This window comes from Rattus norvegicus, chromosome 11 (assembly GCF_036323735.1).
Source record: "Rattus norvegicus strain BN/NHsdMcwi chromosome 11, GRCr8, whole genome shotgun sequence".
Lineage (NCBI taxonomy): Eukaryota > Metazoa > Chordata > Mammalia > Rodentia > Muridae > Rattus > Rattus norvegicus.
The window spans coordinates 22,559,847-22,583,742 of NC_086029.1; the positions used below are offsets into that span (position 1 = coordinate 22,559,847).

At 39.0% G+C, this 23,896-nt stretch overlaps 2 long non-coding RNA genes across 4 annotated transcripts in view; one reads left to right on the plus strand and one right to left on the minus strand.

The window, feature by feature from the left end:
- Positions 1–23,896, plus strand: part of LOC102550021 (uncharacterized) — a 140,119-nt gene that overhangs the window by 23,697 nt on the left and 92,526 nt on the right. Inside the window, exons 1-2 of one of the 3 annotated variants that reach the window (XR_010055993.1) lie at positions 9,829–9,952; positions 16,168–16,412. The exons of 1 other annotated variant lie outside the window; for it this stretch is intronic. This is a non-coding gene — a long non-coding RNA (uncharacterized LOC102550021). Of the gene's footprint in view, positions 1–9,819; positions 9,953–16,167; positions 16,413–23,896 lie in introns of those variants that run through there. One more of the 3 variants, XR_010055994.1, reaches the window with a different exon arrangement.
- Positions 4,884–9,732, minus strand: LOC102549956 (uncharacterized). The gene is made up of 3 exons (XR_358079.5): positions 8,917–9,732; positions 6,481–6,597; positions 4,884–5,598 (listed from the first exon to the last, which is right to left on the minus strand). It is a non-coding gene; the product is annotated as an uncharacterized LOC102549956 (long non-coding RNA).

The following is a 23,896-nucleotide window of genomic DNA, read 5'->3' on the forward strand; positions in this document are numbered from 1 at the left end:
CCGGTAGATGCGCGTGGAGATGGGTAGATGATACCAAACATGGTTTCGTTTGCATGGTCACTACTCAGGAGAACTCTCAAACCGTTTTCTTCTCCTGTGTCTCCTTTCCTAACCTTAAAGCCTTAGCTTCTTCCACATCTTTTCCTATGGTGGTCTATGATCTCTTCAGGATTTCAGACTCTAGCCACTACCCCTCAGGGGATCTTCAAATTAAATGGTGTAAAACAAAACAAAACAAAAACCAAACAAAAACACCTCTTCCTTTGATTAAGTCACCACCTCAGAGCTGAGAGTAACGTGTTTGTAGGAAGAGACCTAAATATTCTAAAATATAATTCATCACCAGAATTACTCCTCACCATCAGGGTTAATAAGAAATGATTAACTGTAGGGGAAGGTGGGTCAGTCTTTTTTGATACTATGTCACCTGGTGATCTTCAAGTGTTTGGAACAGACAGCTTTCACTGTGTTCCTTAGTAAAATCTAATGGGTTTGTGTTCCCGAAACGACGAGTAAGAGTTCTGTGATAGCACATTTCACAGGTTACTCAATTGACAGTTGTCTTTCTTGTCAGAGCAGGTAAACCGTAAATCAGTGATCTGAGTTAAAACACCAGTCCAAATTGAAGAAAGTAAGAAGTACCTTTGGGTCACAGTATAGCATAGATCTAATCACAATTTGATCTATGAATAAATTAATCTTATGACGGATTATGTGATCTTTCCAATTTGAACTCCTGTTGTTTTTGGTCTTTTATTTGGGGACTATCATCACTTTCAGAAACAATAATTTATAGCACTTCCAGTTCCCCAAATAAATTTTGTATGCCTTGATATAAAAACAATGAAAAAAAAAACCCAGAGGATCTGGTAGTGAAGTTTTTGCCTCTATATTATTTTCTGCAAGTGCAAACCCTTTTCCTGATGCTTTAATACATCCACTTTGTTTATCTCTAGTAACAAAGAGTAAAAATAAATGTAGACCTATAAAATCACTGTTTCCATAGTTCGTACCTGTGGTTAGCCTCAGGCTGTCAAACACAGACTTTTTTTTTTTTTTTATCGGAGTGATTGTTTCCTATCTGTAAGAGAGGAATAGAGCTCATTTCCATATCCTTTATGCATGCCTTTGAAGTATACACCAAGACAGTCTTGTAGGCAGATAGAATGTAATCATAATTAATTGTATAATCCTCCAGTGTGGAGAAAAAAAATAAAAGTAAGTGGGTCTGCAAAACCCTGCCAGGCTTGGCTGACTTGGGTTCTGCATATCATTTACACCTGCCTGTATTGATTTATTGATTTATTTGTGTATATGTACGTGTGTGGGTACCTATGTGGTCAGAGGACAACTTATGGGATTTTATTCTCTCTACCATATCAGGAAAGAACTCAGGTTAGTACGGTTAATGGCAGACAACTTTATTTATTTATTTTTTTGGTTCTTTTTTTTCCGGAGCTGGGGACCGAACCCAGGGCCTTGCGCTTCCTAAGCAAGCGCTCTAACACTGAGCTAAATCCCCAACCCCGGCAGACAACTTTAACCACTGAGTCATCTAACCAACATCACTATTAAATCATAACTGCAATATATAGCATGAGAGATCAATGGCATATGGTATTCTAGTCGCCTAATGAAGCTATATTGATTAGTTTGCTAGGATGCATTCATTTTCTCTTTTATTTATTAAAAATTGATTCATCTCTCATACAATATAGCCTGATCACAGTTTTCCTTCTTTCCACTCCCCTCTCTCTCAAATAAACTTCCCTTGTTTTCCCTTCAGAAAATAGCAAACTTCTAAGAGATAATATTCAAATTTGAAAAAACAAGATACAGTAAGACAAGGGAAAAGTTCTCCTTAAGGCTGAAAAAGGCACCCAATAGGAGGAAAAGCGACCCAAGAACAGGCAAAAGAGTCAGAGGCACAACTGCCCCCACTGTTTTTTATATATGTATATACATACATACATACATACATACATACATACATACATACATACTACCTCTTGTCCATCATTTTGAATGCTTATTTGGGATAACTAGAATATGTAGTTTTGGAGTAGTCATTCTTTCCGTTTTTTATAAACTCTCCAGTTTTGTTTGTTTTGCCACTACTCGAGTTTGAACATAACTTATTGTACTCAAAGCAAGTGCTTTACCACTGAGTTAGAGCCTTATAAATTCTTTATTGCAATGGTTCATGTAACTCCATTTTCCACAAATACAATACAGGTTGATGAAAACAAACACAATTGTGATAATTCTTAACTATAAAGCTGAAACAGAAGCAAGACGGAGCTTTGGATGTGTAACTACCCAAGTCCGTCATAACTGAATCCCATATTTTTTCTTTCTGCTTGAGAAGCAGTATTTGACAGACATAGCTCAGAGTGCTTCTAATCCCACAAATATGGCAGCTTCCAACCATACCGAGGAAAGCTTTTCAAAGGTATGCAGAGACTCTGTTCAAAAAGGAAACCACTCCAGGGCTATGAAGCAAACTCGCCAATCCTGAAAGACATTTGCCTTTCTCTGTTAAACCCTTAAGAAAGCAACTCTATAGAGCAAAACTCCCCTTTCTCATGATGCATGCAAGCATAGGAAAAATCTCCTCCTGATTGGTAGTGATAATGACACAGTCAGTATAATTAAGCTTGGCTTTCTCTGTGTCCTCATTACCCTGCCCATCTCTCAATCTCTAGGGTTGATCAGGATGCTCAATCTATAAGTCATAGGTTCTATAACGAGAGAATATTCAGAATAATACACGTAGAGGCCCATGTGAGGATGCTGTAAGAAAAGGTGTAGGTGTTTGTCAGTAAACATGACAACCTGAGTTCAATTCTGTACCCTACATAGTGGAAGAGATATGCCCAGTCTCCCAAGTTGTCCTGTGATGTCTACAGGATTGATATGTCACTTGTACACACACACACACACACACACACGCATGCACACACATATGCACACACGTGGGGGGGGGCAGACAACAAACAGAGACAGTGAGAGAGAAACACAGACACAGAAAATAACCAAAATGTAGTTTTTTTAGAGTGAGATATTAGTTTACAGTCAAGGTAAGTTAAATATGTTAAAAATGCAACTACACATTTGTTAAAATTTCAATCTTCAATAAAAATTTAGTTCAAGTTATTAAAAATCATGTTGAGTTCTAAAACTATTCTTTCATGTTTTGGTCAAAATATGACTTTTATGTATTTCAGTTTTCCCTCCACAAAATGGTGTTTTCCTAATATTTCAGTCCCAACTGTCTATAGTTATGTTATTGTAAGAGAAAGCATGATACCGTTGCCGATTTACATATTTTAGCACACTTCCCCCATCCCCTACAAAGACAATCGAGGAATAACTATCAGAACGCACACAGCTGCATATGGGATAATGTCTGTAAGTGTTCTGTTTGTGTCCATCACATTCCTGTCAGTACAATTCTCCTCACTCCTCTCAGGAAAACATGTCTCTCCTTCTGAACACAATTTTGGTTCCCAACTGTGTTAAGTAATTTATCTCCACTTGTTGTCCCAAATCCTGCATCAAATTACCCAAGTTGTCAGTCAGGTTTCCACATATTGATTCAGCCATCTCGGTCTCATGTGCTGCCCAGCTCCAGCAGAGGGTTGATTGCTTTAGCACAAAATCCTTTGAAAAGTTAAATTGTTAACAATACAAATTCATTGGAAATTGGGATAACTCTTCGCCTTAGCTTCAATCTCTTCACCTTGAGCCCTGGGCGTTTAAAACTCATCTCTGGGCAGCAGGGTGGGGAATTAGAAAGGTAAGTGGTAATGCAGTTGCTGTCAGGAGCCCAGGGTGGAAACAGATGTCCACTTACTCCAGCAGTGGGAGCAGTTCATGTGCCGGTGTATGGACAGGTACCTGCCAGAAACCTGAGTACTGATGGGAAAGTCCAGGTAAATACAACATGCTTTCCAGAAACCTGCTTTTTCCTAGATTAATAATACAGACAAAAAATGGTCCCAAAGGTTAAGAGGATCCTTTTACTTTAATTTGAACCTTTGCTTAGATTCAGCCCCTGACCTAAGAGAAATATTTTTTATACCAATTAGAAATACTGCTCCGTAGTTACTTCCATAATAGCTAATAAAACCATATCTGATTGCAAATAACATACCTTTATAAGAGTCACTAAAGCCTTAAATAGCCTTGAGTGCTTTTTACTAATGTTCAATTTGTAGCTAATATGCTTCAGGAGTTAAGTGCCAGTGTTTAACCTGTTAAGAGAGTCTAAGTTAGCTTGGGTGTTTAACAATGAGCTATTTTCAAGAGTATTACAAGTGAGCAGGTGTTTAAGAGAGCAGATCATAATTTAAAGTACTTGACAGAATAAAAAAAAAAAAGCACCCAGAATCTTTAAAATGACATTTAGGTATTGAAGTCTAAGCACTGAAAGACGTAAGGGTTCAGGTCCCTTACTGCTCTTACTTCATAACCCCCATGTGAAAGAGATGTAGAGTTCATTCAGGGAATCTTTTATACATCATCTAAAGATGTTTTGGCATGCTCCTCAACTTTCCCACATCTCCACATTCTTTAGATTTTTTTAAAAAAAATATTTATTTTTTACAAAACGAAAAAATGCAGAAGTTAGGAGGATTTTCTTGCTTCCCACCCTTTCTCAATTCCCAAGCTGAAACTATGGCATCATAAAAAAGGCCTCCACCTGGGGAAATCCAGATGTTCATCATAATTCTTATCCGAGTCAACATGAAGAGTATTTTTTCCTTTCTTCCTTTTGTTCACAAGGCTTAAGATCCACACATTCTTTTCATGCTCTTTTCTCATCAGCTACCACTTTCTCATTTTCATGAAGTTTTGTTTAACATTTTCCATTCGTTTAATTGGTGTTATTGTTTTTTTAATATTTTATTTAAATATTTTAATTGAAATATAATTGCATCACTTCCTGTTTCCCTTCTGGCCTCAGTTCCTCCCTTGTTCCCTCCCCCTGTCCTTAATTGATAGTTTCTTTTACTGCGAACACTATTGCAGCACATGTATAGATGTAAAAATATAGACATAAACTTTCTGAATCTGCTTTTGTTATCTATGTGTGTATGCTTTCAAGGCTGACCACGTTGTATTGGTAAACTCATGTGTATCTCTGCATACATGTGCGTGTGATGGCCCCCATGTGCAGGACAGAGGACAATTCTTAGGAGCAGGTTCTTTCTTGTTACTTTGTGGATCCAAGGGTCAGGCAGATAGACATACATGCATGGAAGTGTTTCCACCCTCAGAGCCATGCTCATGAGGCTGTAATGTCAGGTTATTATAGGAGGGCCATAGGTTCCCATATACTCAGGTCTGAACACTGGACTCTCAGCTGGCACTATTATTTTGGGTATTTGTAAGTCTTTTAGACATTGGGCTTCATCTGACAGACTTAGGATTATAGAAGTAGAGTTCGAGGTTTTAAAGCAGCTCTTTTTCTCCTGGGAGCTTTATGCTTCCTTGCTATAGATATAACCCACTGCGTCACGATCCCACTTTTACGTCTGTGAGCCACACCTTCCGCCAGGCTTTAGTGTTCACCATACTGTCCAGTTCTCAATGCTGTAGGGAGAACAAACGGTTTCTTTCAGAAGCTACATTTCTCTGGTACCTTATAAGAAAAAAATTACAACCAACATAGGAATCTACAAAATGTTTCTTTCCACTTTCACTACTTTAGGAGATTTTTCTGATTTTATAGCTTTTTTCCTTTAGCCCCAAATAATGTATTGGTATTCAGTAGCTACTAAATAATAGTCTAGCTTTATTTTGATCTACAAATGTTGTATCCTTCTCGGTTCATATGCAATATTTATTTTAGGAACATGAATGTTATCTCACTTCACTAAAGTACAGCAGAGGCCATATACCTCGGAATGAGTGTCTTAACAATGAATAAAGGATATGGAAAACTTCAATGCTAACTGAAACGAATAGTGTTTGGAGTTTGGGGACATGACTCAGTTTATACAGTGATCGCTACACAAGCACAAAGATATGAACTTGGGTACCTAGAACTCGCATATAAAGATGAGTGAGGTATGTGCCTATAACCCTAACAATGAAGAAGTGAAGAAGGTAGTTCTTGGGGCTGATTCTTATGCACTCTAACAAGCACACAATCTCCAGGCTCTGGGAGAAGCTTTGTCTCGAAAGAAGAAGATGGAGAGCGACTGAGGAAGATGCCTGCTGGTGAGCTCTGGCTCCACATTCATAAATCCCCACAGACACATATCACATGTGACCTCTACACACACAGGTTCACACATAGACATTCATGTGACCTGCTCCCGCCCCCGACACCATTTTGTCTTCATACTTGAATAATTTGACAGATTTTATAGATGACAGAAATTGTATTTTTCAGAAATGCAAGATAAGTCACCTCCCAAACTATTTTCTTAACTGATTCCTTGACAAAAATCATCACAAATACTTTCTTACCATGTGTTCAGTCTTGCACCATAATTTCTCTTTGAATTATTTGAATCATCATCTGGTATCACCAATAACAGTAGTTGGAATGTGAAGTTCAAGATGCTTACTGGGGATCAGTGCTTGCTAAGGGAAGAGAGAACATGTTTGGACAGAGAAAAGAGTGGGGCAGATTTTGTATGGCTTTCAGCAATAGAGCAGGTTGCCTTGGAATCCGTTTGCTCATTGATTGTTCTACACCAAGCGAAGCTGTGCAAGTTTCCATCTGTATCTCACTCAGAGACCAAATGCAGCATGTCTTTGGAAGAACTGTTCTCTACAAGTGAGGCAAACACTGGAGTGTGGGCACTCACTACAGAAGACCCCTCCTTTAAAAGTACATCTGCATGCTTACTACAGGAAACTCCTGTCACCAGTATGATAGACTTATCTCTCTTTGGGTTATATATATTATATATATATATTATATTTCAGCATTTCAAGTAGTCACAAGCAGATGTCAGACTTTGTTTTTCTATCATTAGACATTTTGTTGTTCTTGTTTGTTCTTGGGCATTGAACTACTTGTTCTAAAAGATCTAGATTGTTCGTTTTTAATGTGTTTTTCTACACGATTCTGCAGGAAATAGGGCAGGAGCTTCATTGTGGATGGTCAAAGAAAGACACTTGTCAATCATTTAATTCCTCATTAATTTAGCAACTGATCATCTTCCAAAATAGGGAATTAATGACTCTTGGTCATATTCATAACATCCCTTTATCATTATATATAGTATTTCCTCCTTGAATCAGAATGACTGATAGCTGTACCAATTTATCCTATAATTCACTTATAAATCTTCCAGCTTCAAATCAGCAGTTGCTGCTTCATTGGACAAAATTGAGACCAAAGTCTCAACCTGACATGTAGCAATGATGTCACCATTGTTTGATGATTGCTGAGTAATTCACCCCTAGTTGATGACCTAATTTCTTTCTTTTTCATTGGACATTTTATTTATTTACGTCTCAAATGTTATCTCTTTTCCCACTTTCCTCTCTGGAAACCCCCTATATTATCCCCTCTCCCCCTGCTTCTGTGAAGGTGCTCCCCTACCCACCCACCTACTCCCACCTCCCCACCCTGGCATTTCCCTACACTGGGACATTGAGCCTTCACAGGACCAAGGGCCTCTCCTCCCATTGATGTCCATCAAGGCCATCCTCTGCTACATATGTGGCTGGAGCCATGGGTCCCTCCATGAGTACTCTTTGGTTGGTGGTTTAGTCTCTGGGAGCTCTGGGAAATGGGGATCTGGTTGGTTGATACCGTTGTTCTTCTGAGGGAGAAGGAGGTGACTTAATTTCTTATGTCTTATTTCTGCAATCCCTTTGGTGAGATGGGGCTGGAGTTGCAAGGTGGTAATGAAAATTTGTTTTATGAGTAAATAATCTTAAAAAGGCAAAGTTAGATCATGTAAATAGCAAAGGAGACTTCACCAAGCCTCACCTCATCTGGAAAGGTTCTCTAGGGTGAAGAATGACCATGTCAGTCCAGTATTTCTAGGTGTTTATACCTTTACTGTGCTCAGTCACTGCATATGGTATAGAAAAGTATGACTTTCAATACTGAATAAGATGACAATGACATCTGAGTGCCACATTGGTCATTTGATCAGAGAGAATCCTTGGATACCTTTGTTTCATCAATCACTCAACGTTGTTATAGATATTACTAAATCTTTGATTTTTAATATTTGCCTTTTCACCTTTTGGAAAGTCTGTTTATTACTAATAGACCAATTGAACCTCTTCCCCATACTTTTTTCAGTCTGCGGAAATGAATATCATCCTTCTTCTTTGTACATACACTCCACTAACATTGGGTTTCTATGCATATTTTTAATGAAGTTAGGAATCTAATGATACAGCACTTAGGAGAGTTTTCTGTGTGTCCTTTACCTGCCAAGAAAGTGCTTCTCTTCCTACAACCTGTCCATAATTATAGCTAAAGTGTGTGGCTTTATGACTTTTGGGATGAATATAGGAAGACTGTAACATATGGTGCATATTTACCAACAGAAGCAAGTAGAGTATCTATTACCAACACATACAGCATCTGTATAGGACAGTGAAGGGAGGGAGGAAGGGAGTGGAGGAAAGGCAAAGAGAGTTAGATGACTCATACATGCATAGATAGTTAGATAAATAGGTAGGTAGGTGATAGATATAGATAGATGATAAATACTTAGGTAGTGATAGATTCTATCTTTCTACCTATCTATGAATGATAGCTATCTAGATTATAGATATAGATAGATGATAAACAGGATCGATATAGATGATAAAGATGTTCATAATGATATATGATATATGATAGCTAGATACCTATCTAGATGATAGATAATATATTTATAAGTAGATATTTATATCTATCTATCTATATTATAGACAGACAAGACATACCTTAGTTAGTGGTAAGGGTAGGCAGGGTAGACAGGAATGCTTCTTTGTGATTCTTGAAGGATACAGGGGTTGATACTGGTAGCTAATGAGTTCCCATTTCAGAGAATGAAGGGGAGTACTTGGTTGACTATAGAGCAAATGTACTCATATAGCCAAGACCTAACAAGGCCTAAATCAAGAATAGCAGAAAAATTAAGGAAGAATGGGACAGAAAGGAGATTTGAGTTCACTGATTTTTACAGTGAAAGCAGAAAGCATCCAGCATCCAGAGGAGAGAATACAGGGCAGAAAGCCTGGATTCACTAGCCCTTCCCCATACAGATTGGTTTCCTGTAAGAAAAAGAGTGGAAGGAGAAGTGATGCTGATGAGGGTAAAACTGAATAGTGAAACTTAATGAATTTATATGAAGCTGCCAAACAAAATAAGAAAGCCAGTCTTCCCATTGGCACATACCAGGATGGAAACTTCCAGGCAATGTCAAGGGATATAAGAAAATAAATGCCTAGAGGGCCAGGAGAATGAATGAAAATATGCAGTTTCTGGGGGTGAGAGGTACGATAACCCTCTAGAAAGTCTGAGAAACCTGGGAGATGAGAGACTCTCAAGAATCAATGGGGGTGACCTTAGCCAAAATACCCAACAGTAGGGAGAGGGAACTCAAAGAGTCCATCTCCAGTAGATAAATAGACACAGCCCGAGGGAGGGATGAAATTATCAATACAAGGTCAAAATTTCTGACCCAGAATTGTGCCTGTTCAAAAGAACTTCAGGGACAAGAACTGGAGAAGAGACTGGAGGAAAGGTAGTCCAGTGACCTCCCCAACCTTGGATCCATCTCACAGGGGGCCGAATCACCAAGGCCTGACACTATTATGATGATATAATGGCTTTACAGAAGGGAACCTGGCATGGCTGTCCTCTGAGAGGCCCTACCGTCAGCAGACTGAGACAGATGCAGATACTTACACCCAACAATTGGACCGAAGTCGGTGACCCCTATGGGGGAAGTTAGGAGAAGAATTGAAGAAGCTGAAGGTGAGAGCGACCCCATAGGAAGATCAGCACTCTCAACTAACCAGAATCCCTGAATTGTCTCAGACAGCGAGACACCAATCAAGCAATAAACACAAGCCGGTCTGAGTCCCCACCCTCACCCTCACCCTCACCCTCACCCCCAGCACATAGCAGAGGACTGCCTTGTCTGGCCTTTGGGAGAAGATGTAACTAACCCTCCAGAGTCTTGAAGCCCCAGGAAACGGGGGTAGGAAGGAGCCAGTGGGGCGTGGGGGGATCACCATCTTGGAGGTAAGGGGGGGATGGTGTGAGGAAAGGGGGGGCGAGAGCAGGGGCAATAACTAGAATGTAAATAAACAAAATAATTAATTAAAAATGGAAAATAATTGTTCTCCATTGTTTCTTTCAGTCTGATTTATTTTCTAAATACCAGTTTCCTCTCTGAGAGGGGCTTGGAGGGATTGTGCTTAATAATTATTTATTTGGTTATTGTTCTGTGTTTCTGATAAAGATCTTCTAAAAATCCTTGAAATTTCTTAAATAGAATACCTGATTTTTTTCTCACCACACATACAAAATCATTATTATATCTTGTGATTTTTCCTGTTCAGCTAGGGGTGTTTTTTAGATGTCTCTAGATTGGGCATCGTTACTCCTTATTTTCAGATATCAGCCTGGAACTTAAAAGTTCATAGTTAACTTTTGTACCATCAGAGAAAGACTGTGTTCTACCTTTCTATATTTTGTTCTGGTGCTAACAGCTGAGATTTTCAAAGGTCATTTGGAAAATGTGCTTTACATTTAATTAGATCACTTCACATGGGGTACAATTTTCTCTTCTATGTGCATAGATACCTACTATTGATAGAATAGGAATTCTTAAAGTGTTTTGAGAAGTTTTAGAATTAACGTGTTCTCCATCTTTTTTTTTTTACAAAATATTTGATTTTTTTTTTTACTTTTCATCTCACCTAAAATATTCATTGGTTGTTATTTTAATTGTCAACTTCGGTGTTATTAATTGATTTGCTGCTTCCATATATATTTTAAAAACTCGCTAAAACCTTAAGAACAAAAATGTGCCTAATAAGAAGTATTTATGACTAATGCACTTAATATTTATCAGATTTAAAATATGAATGATACCATTTACTGGAACAGAAAAAAATTCCCGTTAATTCCTTCTTTAATTCTTGCCAATTTGCTGCAACAGTGTAATTGCTTGGCCTCCATTATGGTTAACAGGAAAGATTAGAGATGTGGCATTTTATTGTCTTTGACAGAGTGATGAATTGTGACTTGAAGCGAGCAAGAGCCTTAGTTCTAATCGTCTCATTTTCATTAGAGCTGGGAATGATACTTGGATATTGGGGAGCTATTCCTTGATGCTTTTTGTCCACAGCTGCTCACACTGATGAATGTTCTCTACCTAAATATTTACAGCCAGCTCTTTGTCTGTGTATCACCCCCCCTTTTATCATTTCAAGGCTAAAATTGAAGGAGATCAATCAATATTGGAGACTGAAAAAAAAATCAGGAAATAGATTGCCTTTTCTTGCTTTCCAAAAAGGAAATGAGTGAGGTCCGAGGCTCCTTGACGTTGGGTTACGGACATGCATTGTGCTATCCAGCAGGGTTGTTCTGCTTCACTTCCTCAGTGGTCCAGAGGATTTAATGCTGTTTAGCTTTGGTCCTTTGACTCCTCAGAGGAAATATTTGTTTTGCTCTTTGCAGAATTATAGGGATGTTATGAATTTTTTTTCAGTTCAATCACACGTCCATAGTGTATACTTTATTCATTTTGCACACAAATTTCAGGGTCAATTCTGAGCCAGCGTCTGCACTAGATACAATGCCAAAACAAACAAACATGAAGTCTGCATGTCTATTTCGCAGAGAGCATACTTTCTGTTTAAAAGCTAGATTAGAAGGGAAACTTGACCTGAGTGGCTGAAATTTCTCTTAAATAGTGAGTTATGTCTAGAGAGATAGCTCATTTCCTCTCAGAGAGGAAACTGGTATTTAGATAATAAATCAGACTATGAAAGGAAAAAAACAGTCATTTATTTTATTTTCTTAATTATTTTATTTATTTGCATTCTAGTCATTGCTCCACTCCACATTTCCTTACCCCATTCCCTTCCCTTTTGCCTCAAAAAGGGTGCTCTCCCTCACCCCCCTCCCTGCCCCTTTACCCCTTCCCCTTGGGTCTCAAGTCTCTGGAGGATTAGGTGAATCTTCTTCCACTGAGGTCAGTCAGTACAGTCCTCTGCTATATGCTTGTGTGTGTGTGTGTGTGTGTGTGTGTGTGTGTGTGTGTGTAGGGAGGCTTAAACCAGCTCATGTATATATTGCCTGGTTGGTGGCTCAGTGTCTGAGAGAATTCAGGGATCCTGGTTAATTGTGACTGCTGGTCTTTCAATCAGAAAGGGGGATTCCCTGCTGGCACCCACTGTTTAAAATAAAGAACCTATTACACTGACCATCTACCAGACATGGAGCACATCTACTAATGTGTACCAAAAAGTGCCTGGGAGGCAAGGGACAAAAGACGGCACCTTTTCAATCCCCTGTTTCCTTTCTATGGTCTCTTTCAATAACAGATTGTTAACAGAGTCTTTGAAGGAATATGACAAACTCTGCTATTCAATGACTAGTGGCAGAAGGAATTTGCTTCATTCTGGAGCAGTCACACTCGGTATTTTTCTTCCTTGACTGCCATATATTTCAATTACTGTACAAAGAAAACATTTTTGATTCCCACATTTCTTGGTTACCTTTCTGTTTATCCACATTGTTTCTTAGAATGGTTCCAAGTGTAGTGCCTTTCTGAATAGAAGATGGCTACCTGATATGGACCAGAGCTTTAATTCATGGCTTCGAGGTTAGGGATTCTCTGAGATTAATAATTCTTAGATTAGTCCCTTGTCATTAACTCTACTTTAGACATGATCTCTCTAATACTAGGATCAGACAATGGCTTCCCACATCTTAGAGAATTTACACATTAACATTAATTACTAACTTGCAAATTTATTTGCTGTGGTTTTGGACTATAATTCTCTTAAAAAATCACACAAGTTTTATAGCCTAGCAATAGTTTGTTCAGTTTGTTCAGTTTAAACACAGTCCAAAAAAACAGAGGACTTCAGTATTTCAGTTTTTCTGGTAGGGTAAGAGTCTAACTTAGTCAGGATACACTGTCCTGAAGAGGAAAAGCTGTCTTCTGATGTGAAGCATTGACTCATGTCTTGGATAAAGATAACTAAATACATATGGCCTATAAGCCCCATTTGGCTAATCTTTCTCCCTTCAAGTTTCCTTAAGAAATATTATATTTATTTTTCTTACATTCATAGTGTTGGGTTAATTATTCTTTATAATAATTCTCAAACAAGAATGGACACATTATACTCTATTTCAGGCTTTGGCTCATTGGAAACAGAAAAATTCAGCTATAATCTTCCCTAGAATAAGGAAGGAAAAAAAGGGAGTCTGTGCATATCCTGATGACTCAGATTGTGTCACCTAGCCAGTGCTCCAAGGCTTTATGAAGCAGGTGATTACTGTGGGATACTGTTCAGTTACATTCAGCTCTTGTGCATATAGCAGAAAAATAAATTAATCCATGATTAAAATCTCACAGTGATGGATTCCTTAGGAAAAACATTGTCAGTAACTAGGAGGAAGAAATTGGACTAAGGAGGTACTGAGAAATGGATGTGTACAGAAGGCAGGGGATTACGAAATCTCACACAGTATAAAAATCTAAGAAGCAGAGTGAAGAATGGTGTGATTGCAGAGAGGAACTTTGCCGCGTGTAGTGATTACTTTTGAGGAAACTTACAAGAAATTTAGAAATGTCTCTCAAGCTAGAAACATGTTAATGGAGGGAGGGAATTCAGAAAGCATTTTGAATATGAAAGTACCAATAAGATTAACGGGAGTTTCTGAGAAATGCATCCCTTCTGTCTAATTTATTCATATGAATAACTGCAATATATCTGGCTTCCTCTTTAGTGAAAACAAAACAAAAAACAATGCAAAAAACCCACAAAATCCAAAACAAAACAAAAACAACAAAAATGTGTCTATGTAAACCTGAGATGGTAATATTTGAAGGGAATTTTAGTAACTCATGTTTTAATTGGCTAATCATTCTAATGGGAAAAGTACAATTATGTACTAGGTTTGTTCTACGTTATCCCATTTCTTAATTAAAACGTGCTCATGTGTATTTACATGACACACTATCAGATGAATTAATTGTGAGTCTTTTGGTACATTTTCTAGTAGCTCAATGAATGAATCAGAAAATAACTTATTAATGTAATAATATCAAAATAATGTTACCTCCCATTATAATGGGGAAAATGTATTCTCTTCATCAAAGAATCTGGGAATTCAGGACACTATAAAAGTTATCTGACATTGAGATCAATGGTTTGCTAAAAAGTCATTAACCAATGGTATTGGAAGACACAGAGCAGACTACTAAAACGTATACAGGAGTGACTCTTGTTCATGTGATGATGCATTTATGAAAATGATAAAAGAAACAGGTACCAAAAAGATTTTTCCTATGTAATCTTTGGGTTTTCTACACATATTCTTTAATAATAATATTTTTAAAATCAAGATGGCCCTACTTAATAAACTATATAGTATATTTTTACTCTACAAAGCTTTGCAGAAGTATCACCAAAAGTCTGATAACTTGAGAATGACATAGAGTATGATAGATGAAGTCTTAGCATTCTAGGATATTAGTGATTTTGGAGAGTGGTTGTCCTTGACAAACCTCTTCTCACTACAATATTGACATCTAAGCACAGGTGACTAAATAAGGCATTGCCACACAACCAGCCACGAGAGCTAATAATGTACTATTGCCTTAGAGACATCCATGGTCCATTAAATAAAAGTTCCTTATTTCCTGTTTCTACCAGGAAATAGGGAGTCCTATCAATTGTTCACTCTTCTTGAAAATTTAAGGAAATGTATTGTTTACTTCAAATTTAATTAAAGTCTGAATATTTCTGTCTCTCTGTCTCTCTGTCTCTGTCTCCCTCTCAATGTAGCAAATTTATTATTGAATGCAACTAACAGGGTGCCATCTTGACCAGCTTCCCAAACAAAGAAAGAAGTCCTATCTTACTGTATTAATTGCTTCAGATCACAAGTGTCAGATTCTTGAAATTAATTTCCTCTCTGTTGAGAGCAGTAGGGAAACAAGCAAGAGTCAAAACAGAACTAGAAGCAAAAGAAATAAACTAAAGTCTCCACTGGTATCCAATGGCCTCTAGACCTTTGGACTTGCAAGTTTTAGTTAGTTGTTTAGCAGTAGCCAGTACCCTTTAGTTTGGCCCTAATAAGAGCAAGTGATTTTCATTAGAATAGAGGTTGTATAGCTTTTTCCTACTAAGCTTCTTGAGCTATAGATCCCATAGAAAAGGTAAGCCTAAAAATAATCAGTTCAAAAAACGCCATGATACAACAAATCTAGAGCTGGTGTTGATTTGTGAATTTTGGTTAATTTTATCAACAGGTTACTTTCTATTCACTTCTATGAAGTCAATCCACTGTACCTTCATCTAGGCTCCTATTTCAATAGTCTATGGTATTTTTCTCTTTTGGTCACTGGTAGAAAGTAAAAGTTCTATAAGGAGGATAGATGCTGTGAAAAACTATATTTCATGTTAAACAAAATATTTGACAGTAAATCAGTGATAATCTACAGAATCAGTAGCCTTGTGCAAGGACTTAAAGTATAGTCACATAGGAGCAGATCTCTTGGAGTGAAATCAAATGCCATGTATTAGAGTTCTGTAGAAGAACAGAATAGATAGAATTAATTTATATTAAAATGGAATTATAAGATTAACTTTCACCATAATGTCAGAACAGTAGGCAATGGCTCACTCATATTGGGGAGGATGGGAATTCAGTATTTTCTTAGTCCACAATACTGGATACCTCAGCAGTCTCTGTCTGGTATCAAAAGGCTAGATGATTTCAAAAGAGCTGATAGTCTTAAGTCCATGTTAGAAGCCTGAAGAAGTTGGTTATGTCATTAGTGAGGGAATTTTGAGCCACAGAAACAGAGTAGACAAACTCATGGTCAAATGTTAAGATCAATTGAATAGTAGGATCTGATAATTTTTTGAATTTCCTCAGATTCTGTTGTTATGTCTCCCTTTTCATTTCTGATTTTGTTAATTTGGATTCAAATATAGAGGCAAATGCTAGCAGCAAACCACTGAGCTGAGAGTGGGATCCCTGTTGGAGGAATTAGAGAAAGGATTGAAAGAGCTGAAGGGGCTTGCAACCCCATAACAACAATGCCAACCAACCAGAGCTTCCAGGAACTAAACCACTACCCAGACTATACATGGACTGACCCATGTCTCCAGCAGCATATGTAGCAGAGGATGGCCTTTCTGGGGCACCAGTGGAAGGAGAGGCCCTTAGTCCTGCCAAGGTAGGAATCCCAGTGCAGGGGATATAGGGGGGGAGGGTGGTAAAGGGGGTGGCTTGGGGGGGACACCCTTATGGGGGAGTGGGCGAGAGGAGATAGGAGCTCATAGACAGGAAACCGGGAAAGGGAATAACACTTGAATGTAAATAAAGAAATATATCCAATAAAAAAATAAAAAAATCAATTGAATAAGGGAATATTGTATAGCTCCCCCTCTTGTATGTCTATTTATATGAACTGGTATCAGAAAGTGTTCCCATCATTAATGGTGGTTGTTTCTACATCAATTAAGGCTAACAAGCTCCACAGATGTGCTCATGGGATAGCTAGCCTGATGTACACAGTTTCTCAGTGAGTATCTCCTAGGTGATTGTATCTTGGGTTAAACTGACAAAACTAACACCGTAAATCTCTACAGAAGCCAGATGCATCATTAGGGCTTAAATATATTGTCTGCCTTGGATAATTCATTATCCGAATCCTGAAGGTTAAGGAAATGTAGGGGATCTGTAAGTTGATGTCATTATGCAGGTGAAGGCAGACAAGATTAAACTAGGCCTGTCATTGAATGACAAGTTAAGGGAGGCAGGAATGGAGATTTTAGGAGGAGAGGAAGAAGCAGGGGAGAATCAAGATGGAGACGGAGAAGGATGACCCAGAGTCAGGTGGTTTTGGATTGCCAAGGTAGTTGGGACGGATTTCTGTAGGCAAATTTATCTTATCTAGGTGGGAGGTTTATATCCTTATCAATTGGTTGTGAGTTTATTGTGTGGATATATCCTGGATTGAGAATTTAAATATATATATATATGTATATATATATATATATATATATATATATATATGATTGCTGGGTAGCATTTTATTGAGTATAGATTTCACTGGGTTGTTGGGAATTGAGCAGAGTCTGTGGTGATTTGGAGCTGAGATAGGCCCACCCATGCTGGACTTCTGGAGCCCTGATTTTGCCTAGTAGCTAGAACCAGAGAGTTCACGGCTAGCAGAGAGCTGCAGGGAAAGATACTAATTAGAGATAAATTATGGTTAGTTCTATTTGGCCCCATGAGTGCTAGAACACCAAGGTGCCATGTTGGAAGGGCTTGTGGACGCCGGGTCAGAGAGAACCCAGCATGGAGCTGTTCTCAAGAGAACCGGTTATGGCATTTTTTTTTCTTTTTTTTTTATTAACTTGAGTATTTCTTATATACATTTCGAGTGTTATTCCCTTTCCCGGTTTCCGGGCAAACATCCCCCTCCCCCCTCCCCTTCCTTATGGGTGTTCCCCTCCCAACCCTCCCCCCATTGCCGCCCTCCCCCCATAGACTAGTTCACTGGGGGTTCAGTCTTAGCAGGACCCAGGGCTTCCCCTTCCACTGGTGCTCTTACTAGGATATTCATTGCTACCTATGGGGTCAGAGTCCAGGGTCAGTCCATGTATAGTCTTTAGGTAGTGGCTTAGTCCCTGGAAGCTCTGGTTGCTTGGCATTGTTGTACTTTTGGGGTCTCGAGCCCCTTCAAGCTCTTCCAGTTCTTTCTCTGATTCCTTCAATAGGGGACCTATTCTCAGTTCAGTGGTTTGCTGCTGGCATTCGCCTCTGTATTTGCTGTATTCTGGCTGTGTCTCTCAGGAGCGATCTACATCCGGCTCCTGTCGGTCTGCACTTCTTTGCTTCATCCATCTTGTCTAATTGGGTGGCTGTATATGTATGGGCCACAGGTGGGGCAGGCTCTGAATGGGTGTTCCTTCAGTCTCTGTTTTAATCTTTGCCTCTCCCTTCCCTGCCAAGGGTATTCTTTTTCCTCATTTAAAGAAGGAGTGAAGCATTCACATTTTGATCATCCGTCTTGAGTTTCGTTTGTTCTAGGGATCTAGGGTAATTCAAGCATTTGGGCTAATAGCCACTTATCAATGAGTGCATACCATGTATGTCTTTCTGTGATTGGGTTAGCTCACTCAGGATGATATTTTCCAGTTCCAACCATTTGCCTACGAATTTCATAAACTCGTTGTTTTTGATAGCTGAGTAATATTCCATTGTGTAGATGTACCACATTTTCTGTATCAATTCCTCTGTTGAAGGGCATCTGGGTTCTTTCCATTTTCTGGCTATTATAAATAAGGCTGCGATGAACATAGTGGAGCACGTGTCTCTCTTATATGTTGAGGCATCTTTTGGGTATATGCCCAAGAGAGGTATAGCTGGATCCTCAGGCAGTTCAATGTCCAATTTTCTGTGGAACCTCCAGACTGATTTCCAGAATGGTTTTAACAGTCTGCAATCCCACCAACAATGGAGGAGTGTTCCTCTTTCTCCACATCCTCGCCAGCATCTGCTGTCACCTGAGTTTTTGATCTTAGCCATTCTCACTGGTGTGAGGTGAAATCTCAGGGTTGTTTTGATTTGCATTTCCCTTATGACTAAAGATGTTGAACATTTCTTTAGGTGTTTCTCAGCCATTTGGCATTCCTCAGCTGTGAATTCTTTGTTTAGCTCTGAAACCCATTTTTTAATAGGGTTATTTGTTTCCCTGCGGTCTAACTTCTTGAGTTCTTTGTATATTTTGGATATAAGGCCTCTATCTGTTGTAGGATTGGTAAAGATCTTTTCCCAATCTGTTGGTTGCCGTTTTGTCCTAACCACAGTGTCCTCTGCCTTACAGAAGCTTTGCAGTTTTATGAGATCCCATTTGTCGATTCTTGATCTTAGAGCATAAGCCATTGGTGTTTTGTTCAGGAAATTTTTTCCAGTGCCCATGTGTTCCAGATGCTTCCCTAGTTTTTCTTCTATTAGTTTGAGTGTGTCTGGTTTGATGTGGAGGTCCTTGATCCACTTGGACTTAAGCTTTGTACAGGGTGATAAGCATGGATCGATCTTCATTCTTCTACATGTTGACCTCCAGTTGAACCAGCACCATTTGCTGAAAATGCTATCTTTTTTCCACTGGATGGTTTTGGCTCCTTTGTCAAAAATCAAGTGACCATAGGTGTGTGGGTTCATTTCTGGGTCTTCAATTCTATTCCATTGGTCTATCTGTCTGTCTCTGTACCAATACCATGCAGTTTTTATCACTATTGCTCTGTAATACTGCTTGAGTTCAGGGATAGTGATTCCCCCTGAAGTCCTTTTATTGTTGAGGATAGCTTTAGCTATCCTGGGTTTTTTGTTATTCCAGATGAATTTGCAAATTGTTCTGTCTAACTCTTTGAAGAATTGGATTGGTATTTTGATGGGCATTGCATTGAATCTGTAGATTGCTTTTGGTAAAATGGCCATTTTTACTATATTAATCCTGCCAATCCATGAGCATGGGAGATCTTTCCATCTTCTGAGGTCTTCTTCAATTTCTTTCCTCAGTGTCTTGAAGTTCTTATTGTACAGATCTTTTACTTGCTTGGTTAAAGTCACACCGAGGTACTTTATATTATTTGGGTCTATTATGAAGGGTGTCGTTTCCCTAATTTCTTTCTCGGCTTGTTTCTCTTTTGTATAGAGGAAGGCAACTGATTTATTTGAGTTAATTTTATACCCAGCCACTTTGCTGAAGTTGTTTATCAGCTTTAGTAGTTCTCTGGTGGAACTTTTGGGATCACTTAAATATACTATCATGTCATCTGCAAATAGTGATATTTTGACCTCTTCTTTTCCGATCTGTATCCCCTTGATCTCCTTTTGTTGTCTGATTGCTCTGGCTAGAACTTCAAGAACTATATTGAATAAGTAGGGAGAGAGTGGGCAGCCTTGTCTAGTCCCTGATTTTAGTGGGATTGCTTCAAGTTTCTCTCCATTTAGTTTAATGTTAGCAACTGGTTTGCTGTATATGGCTTTTACTATGTTTAGGTATGGGCCTTGAATTCCTATTCTTTCCAGGACTTTTATCCTGAAGGGGTGTTGAATTTTGTCAAATGCTTTCTCAGCATCTAATGAAATGATCATGTGGTTCTGTTCTTTCAGTTTGTTTATATAATGGATCACGTTGATGGTTTTCCGTATATTAAACCATTCCTGCATGCCTGGGATGAAGCCTACTTGATCATGGTGGATGATTGTTTTGATGTGCTCTTGAATTCGGTTTGCCAGAATTTTATTGAGTATTTTTGCGTCGATATTCATAAGGGAAATTGGTCTGAAGTTCTCTTTCTTTGTTGGGTCTTTGTGTGGTTTAGGTATAAGAGTAATTGTGGCTTCGTAGAAGGAATTCGGTAGGGCTCCATCTGTTTCAATTTTGTGGAATAGTTTGGATAATATTGGTATGAGGTCTTCTATAAAGGTTTGATAGAATTCTGCACTAAACCCGTCTGGACCTGGGCTCTTTTTGGTTGGGAGACCTTTAATGACTACTTCTATTTCCTTAGGAGTTATGGGGTTGTTTAACTGGTTTATCTGTTCCTGATTTAACTTCGATACCTGGTATCTGTCTAGGAAATTGTCCATTTCCTGAAGATTTTCAAATTTTGTTGAATATAGGTTTTTATAGTAAGATCTGATGATTTTTTGAATTTCCTCCGAATCTGTAGTTATGTCTCCCTTTTCATTTCTGATTTTGTTAATTTGGACACACTCTCTGTGTCCTCTCGTTAGTCTGGCTAAGGGTTTATCTATCTTGTTGATTTTCTCAAAGAACCAACTTTTGGTTCTGTTGATTCTTTCTATGGTCCTTTTTGTTTCTACTTGGTTGATTTCAGCTCTGAGTTTGATTATTTCCTGCCTTCTACTCCTCCTGGGTGTATTTGCTTCTTTTTGTTCTAGAGCTTTTAGGTGTGCTGTCAAGCTGCTTACATATGCTCTTTCCTGTTTCTTTCTGCAGGCACTCAGCGCTATGAGATTTCCTCTTAGCACAGCTTTCATTGTGTCCCATAAGTTTGAGTATGTTGTATCTTCATTTTCATTAAATTGTAAAAAGTTTTTAATTTCTTTATTTCTTCCTTGACCAGGTTATCATTGAGTAGAGAGCATTGTTCAATTTCCACGTATATGTGGGCATTCTTCCCTTATTGTTTTTGAAGACCAGTTTTAGGCCGTGGTGGTCCGATAGCACGCATAGGATTATTTCTATCTTTCTGTACCTGTTGAGGCCCGTTTTTTGACCAATTATATGGTCAATTTTGGAGAAAGTACCATGAGGAGCTGAGAAGAAGGTATATCCTTTTGCTTTAGGATAGAATGTTCTATAAATATCCGTTAAGTCCATTTGGCTCATGACTTCTCTTAGTCTGTCAACATCACTGTTTAATTTGTTTCCATGATCTGTCCATTGATGAGAGTTGGGTGTGGAAATCTCCCACTATTATTGTGTGAGGTGCAATGTGTGTTTTGAGCTTTAGTAAGGTTTCTGTTACGTATGTAGGTGCCCTTGTATTTGGGGCATAGATATTTAGGATTGAGAGTTCATCTTGGTTGATTTTTCCTTTGATGAATATGAAGTGTCCTTCCTTATCTTTTTTGATGACTTTTAGTTGGAAATTGATTTTATTTGATATTAGAATGGCTACTCCAGCTTGCTTCTTCTGACCATTTGCTTGGAAAGTTGTTTTCCAGCCTTTCACTCTGAGGTAGCGTCTGTCTTTGTCTCTGAGGTGTGTTTCCTGTAGGCAGCAGAATGCAGGGTCCTCGTTGCGTATCCAGTTTGTTAATCTATGTCTTTTTATTGGGGAGTTGAGGCCATTGATATTGAGAGATATTAAGAAATAGTGATTATTGCTTCCCGTTATATTCATATTTGGATGTGAGGTTATGTTTGTGTGCTTTCATTCTCTTTGTTTTGTTGCCAAGACGATTAGTTTCTTGCTTCTTCTAGGGTATAGCTTGCCACCTTATGTTGGTCTTTACCCTTTATTATCCTGTGTAGTGCTGGATTTGTAGAAAGATATTGTGTAAATTTGGTTTTGTCATGGAATATCTTGGTTTCTCCATCAATGTTAATTGAGAGTTTTGCTGGATACAGTAACCTGGGCTGGCATTTGTGTTCTCTTAGGGTCTGTATGACATCAGTCCAGGATCTTCTGGCCTTCATAGTTTCTGGCGAGAAGTCTGGTGTGATTCTGATAGGTCTCCCTTTATATGTTACTTGACCTTTTTCCCTTACTGCTTTTAATATTCTTTCTTTATTTTGTGCGTTTGGTATTTTGACAATTATGTGACGGGAGGTGTTTCTTTTCTGGTCCAATCTATTTGGAGTTCTGTAGGCTTCTTGTTTGTCTATGGGTATCTCTTTTTTTAGGTTAGGGAAGTTTTCTTCTATGATTTTGTTGAAGATATTTACTGGTCCTTTGAGCTGGGAGTCTTCACTCTCTTCTATACCTATTATCCTTAGGTTTGATCTTCTCATTGAGTCCTGGATTTCCTGTATGTTTTGGACCAGTAGCTTTTTCCGCTTTACATTATCTTTGACAGTTGAGTCAATGATTTCTATGGAATCTTCTGCTCCTGAGATTCTCTCTTCCATCTCTTGTATTCTGTTGGTGAAGCTTGTATCTACAGCTCCTTGTCTCTTCTTTTGGTTTTCTATATCCAGGGTTGTTTCCATGTGTTCTTCCTTGATTGCTTCTATTTCCATTTTTAATTCCTTCAACTGTTTGATTGTGTTTTCCTGGAATTCTTTCAGGGATTTTTGCGATTCCTCTCTGTAGGCTTCTACTTGTTTATTAATGTTTTCCTGTGTTTCCCTAAGTGTGTTCATGTCTTTCTTGAAGTCCTCCAGCATCATGATCAAATATGATTTTGAAACTAGATCTTGCTTTTCTGGTGTGTTTGGATATTCCATGTTTGTTTTGGTGGGAGAATTGGACTCCGATGATGGCATGTAGTCTTGGTTTCTGTTGCTTGGGTTCCTGCGCTTGCCTCTCGCCATCAGATTATCTCTAGTGTTACTTTGTTCTGCTATTTCTGACAGTGGCTAGACTGTCCTATAAGCCTGTGTGTCAGGAGTGCTGTAGACCTGTTTTCCTCTCTTTCAGTTAGTTATGGGGACAGAGTGTTCTGCTTTCGGGCGTGTAGTTTTTCCTCTCTACAGGTCTTCAGCTGTTCCTGTGGGCCTGTGTCTTGAGTTCACCAGGCAGCTTTCTTGCAGCAGAAAATTTGGTCTTACCTGTGGTCCTGAGGCTCAAGTTCGCTCGTGGGGTGCTGCCCAGGGGCCCTCTGCAGCGGCAGCAACCAGGAAGACCTGTGCCGCCGTTTCTGGGAGCTTCAGTGCACCAGGGTTCCAGATGGTCTTTGGCTTTTTCCTCTGGCGTCCGAAATGTGTGTGCAGGGAGCAGTCTCTTCTGGTTTCCCAGGCTTGTCTGCCTCTCTGTAGGTTCAGCTCTCCCTCCCACGGGATTTGGGTGCAGAGAACTGTTTATCCGGTCTGTTTCCTTCTGGTTCTGGTGGTGTCTCAGGCACAGGGGTCCTGCCGCTCCTGGGCCCTCCCCCACGGGAGCCCAGAGGCCTTATACAGTTTCCTCTTGGGCCAGGGATGTGGGCAGGGGTGAGCAGTGTTGGTGGTCTCTT